The sequence below is a fragment of the Sinocyclocheilus anshuiensis genome, unplaced genomic scaffold (genome assembly GCF_001515605.1).
Source record: "Sinocyclocheilus anshuiensis isolate Anshui unplaced genomic scaffold, SAMN03320099.WGS_v1.1 scaffold1394, whole genome shotgun sequence".
Lineage (NCBI taxonomy): Eukaryota > Metazoa > Chordata > Actinopteri > Cypriniformes > Cyprinidae > Sinocyclocheilus > Sinocyclocheilus anshuiensis.
In genome coordinates, this window is record NW_015558696.1 from 254,924 (window position 1) to 259,461 (window position 4,538).

Below are 4,538 nucleotides of genomic sequence, written 5' to 3' on the forward strand. Positions count from 1 at the left end.
TGTTACAAAAACAGCATTCTTCCATCTTAGAAACATTGCCAAGTTACGGAACATGATACCTGTTTCTGATGCAGAAAAGCTAGTTCATGCATTCATGACCTCTAGACTGGACTATTGTAATGCACTGCTAGGTGGTTGTCCTGCATCTTCAATAAACAAGCTACAGGTAGTCCAAAATGCAGCGGCTAGAATCCTTACCAGGTCAAGAAAATATGATAATATTATATTTACAGTCTCTGCACTGGCTACCTATTAAGTTCCGTATCAGTTACAACATATTACTACTTACTTATAAGGCCTTAAATGGGTTAGCTCCTGCATACCTAACTAGTCTTCTTCGCTACAATCCATCACGCTCCCTAAGGTCGCAAAACTCTGGACTTTTGGTAGTACCTAGGATAGCAAAGTCCACTAAAGCAGGTAGAGCTTTTTCGCATTTAGCTCCTAAACTCTGGAATAGCCTTCCTGATAACGTCCAGGGTTCACACACACTCTCTCTAGATTAAAGACACATCTGTTTAGCCAAGCATTCACATAATGTTTCTCATAACCTTGTACTCCAGTTATATCTGATCAAATGCACATTATCATTCTTTGCTTGGTTTGAACAGCAGCTACACAAATTTTTCTCTATTTGCTTCTCTGTTTCTGCCATGGGATGAGAATCCTGAGGTAACTAGGAATTACACAAGCTTCAGTCTGGATCCAGCCCTTAAAAGATCTGAGATGACCGAACACCTGAGAAGAGAAGATGCCAACCCATCCGAGGACCTCAGATGACACCAACCCTGAACCAACATAAAAAGCTATATGGACATATATGAAAAAAAAAATTTAAACTTGAACTAAAATTAAAATATAAAATAATCAAAATATGAATAAAAACTATAATAGTATTTCCAATGACACTAAAATAACCAGACCAATCAATCAAAGCAAGTGTGCAAGCAGCTGATTGGCTGCGGGTCATGTGACGGTGCTGCTCACCCGTGGTTGGTTGTAGTGCTCCAGGCTCATGGTGACCACATTGATGCAGATGATGAGGGCGATGAAGAGGTCCAGATAATGACTGGTGCAGAACGAGTGAATCATCAGCCGAACGCGACCGTATGAGGAGTAATACGGCAGCCGCTGGGCCTCTAAACACAAACAGAACATTTATTAATATTAACATCATCCTTTATTTCACCTGCATTGCTTTTTACTGTGTACTGATGCTTTGACAGGAACCACACGCTGATATTTCACTGAGAGACAGACAGAAAGAGCGATGGATGAATGTAAATGAGGAAGAGGAAACAATGGGGTCAGCGGTGATAAATGTGGCCCAGGATCTCAGGAGAAGAAGAAAAGAAGAAGAACGAGGAAAAACACGAGAGATAAATGAGTGAGAGCAGCAGACGACACGGGAAGATGAACAATAACTAGATAAAAAAGTTTGTCAAAAAGACAAACTTTAGGTTGGCTTGAGAAAGCCTAGCCGGAAAGTTTAAAGCAGTTGTAAAAGCCTGAAGTTTGAACATTTAGATAGATGCTGATAACATGTTTCTAGCATGATTAGCATGTTTTTTAAAATGATTGGCCTGTTACTAGCATATTTCTGGCATGCTTAGCATGTTGCTAGCATGATTAACAAGTTACTAGCAAGTTGCTAGCATGTTTCTAGAATGATTAGCATTTGCTAGCATGGTTAGCATGCTACTAGCATTATGCTAGCATGAGTAGCAAGTAACTAGCATGTTGCTAGCATGATTAGCAAGTAACTAGCATGTTGTTAACATGACTAACAAGTGACTAGCATTTTGCTAGCTTGATTAGCAAGTTATTAGCATCTCTCTTACATGATTAGCATGTTACTAGCATGCTTCTAGCATGATTAGCATGTTGCTAGCATGATTAGCATGCTACTAGCCTATTGCTAGCATGATTACCAAGTGACTAGCATGTTGGTAGCATGTTTCTAGCATGATTAGCATGCTACTAGCATGTTGTTAGTATGTTTTTAACATGATTAGCATGTCGCTAGGATAGATAGATAGATAGATAGATAGATAGGTCCACTAAAGCAGGTAGAGCTTTTTCGCATTTAGCTCCTAAACTCTGGAATAGCCTTCCTGATAACGTCCAGGGTTCACACACACTCTCTCTAGATTAAAGACACATCTGTTTAGCCAAGCATTCACATATTGTTTCTCATAACCTTGTACTCCAGTTATATCTGATCAAATGCACATTATCATTCTTTGCTTGGTTTGAACAGCAGCTACACAAATTTTTCTCTATTTGCTTCTCTGTTTCTGCCATGGGATGAGAATCCTGAGGTAACTAGGAATTACACAAGCTTCAGTCTGGATCCAGCCCTTAAAAGATCTGAGATGACCGAACACCTGAGAAGAGAAGATGCCAACCCATCCGAGGACCTCAGATGACACCAACCCTGAACCAACATAAAAAGCTATATGGACATATATGAAAAAAAAAATTTAAACTTGAACTAAAATTAAAATATAAAATAATCAAAATATGAATAAAAACTATAATAGTATTTCCAATGACACTAAAATAACCAGACCAATCAATCAAAGCAAGTGTGCAAGCAGCTGATTGGCTGCGGGTCATGTGACGGTGCTGCTCACCCGTGGTTGGTTGTAGTGCTCCAGGCTCATGGTGACCACATTGATGCAGATGATGAGGGTGATGAAGAGGTCCAGATAATGACTGGTGCAGAACGAGTGAATCATCAGCCGAACGCGACCGTATGAGGAGTAATACGGCAGCCGCTGGGCCTCTAAACACAAACAGAACATTTATTAATATTAACATCATCCTTTATTTCACCTGCATTGCTTTTTACTGTGTACTGATGCTTTGACAGGAACCACACGCTGATATTTCACTGAGAGACAGACAGAAAGAGCGATGGATGAATGTAAATGAGGAAGAGGAAACAATGGGGTCAGCGGTGATAAATGTGGCCCAGGATCTCAGGAGAAGAAGAAAAGAAGAAGAACGAGGAAAAACACGAGAGATAAATGAGTGAGAGCAGCAGACGACACGGGAAGATGAACAATAACTAGATAAAAAAGTTTGTCAAAAAGACAAACTTTAGGTTGGCTTGAGAAAGCCTAGCCGGAAAGTTTAAAGCAGTTGTAAAAGCCTGAAGTTTGAACATTTAGATAGATGCTGATAACATGTTTCTAGCATGATTAGCATGTTTTTTAAAATGATTGGCCTGTTACTAGCATATTTCTGGCATGCTTAGCATGTTGCTAGCATGATTAACAAGTTACTAGCAAGTTGCTAGCATGTTTCTAGAATGATTAGCATTTGCTAGCATGGTTAGCATGCTACTAGCATTATGCTAGCATGAGTAGCAAGTAACTAGCATGTTGCTAGCATGATTAGCAAGTAACTAGCATGTTGTTAACATGACTAACAAGTGACTAGCATTTTGCTAGCTTGATTAGCAAGTTATTAGCATCTCTCTTACATGATTAGCATGTTACTAGCATGCTTCTAGCATGATTAGCATGTTGCTAGCATGATTAGCATGCTACTAGCCTATTGCTAGCATGATTACCAAGTGACTAGCATGTTGGTAGCATGTTTCTAGCATGATTAGCATGCTACTAGCATGTTGTTAGTATGTTTTTAACATGATTAGCATGTCGCTAGGATAGATAGATAGATAGATAGATAGATAGCCTGATAACAGACGAGAGCGAAAGAGATGAAGAAAAATGAAGAAGAAGAGAAGCAAACGAGAGCAGCGGGACGATGGAGATGGATTGAGCTGAGAATAGATGAGAGACTAATGAGACGCTCAAACTCCTTCCTCCTCATATGCAGGGTCTTACTGCGCCTCCTCTTCTCCATGCGCTTCAGCCGCTTCTCCTCCCTCCGCCGCGCCTCCTCCACCTCCTGATGCTGCCGGCACTTGTGGAAGTTCTCCACCACCACACCAACAAACATTTTACCCATCCATCTTTAGACGCCAACACAAACAGTGACATCAGAGCCTGAAACGGAGAACCACCAAATAAACACACGGCAGATCAGCAGCTGCAGGAAGACAAGATCACATTTATTTCCTCCACAGGACTGAACTGAGAGAATGGATTTCGAAAGATAACGATATACGATTTTCATACCATTTTTTTCTTCAAATGAAAGTCTGTAATGTTCAGATTTGGCTGGTTTGGATCATGACTTAAAACTATTCACTGGAGAATATTTTGTAATGTTTTTTGAGGAAATGATTGGAAAAACAGAGACTTCAGGAAGCAAACGCGTCCACTCAGTGTTCAGCTCATCAGCAGAAGGAGTCTGACCCTCACCTGTCCCAGGTTGTCAAAGTTGTACTTGTGATGAACCCAGCGGTAATTGGCAGAGAGACAGTCGGATTTATTGGTGATGTTCTTCACATCCAAACCCACACAGTAATAGAACTTCCCTTTGAAGAGCTGTTGAGAGACACACACACACACACACACACACACACACACACACACACGCACGCACGCACACACACACACACT

General features: G+C 40.6%; 1 pseudogene; it reads right to left on the minus strand.

The window, feature by feature from the left end:
* Positions 1 to 4,538, minus strand: part of LOC107681412 (voltage-dependent T-type calcium channel subunit alpha-1I-like) — a 72,826-nt pseudogene that overhangs the window by 18,522 nt on the left and 49,766 nt on the right.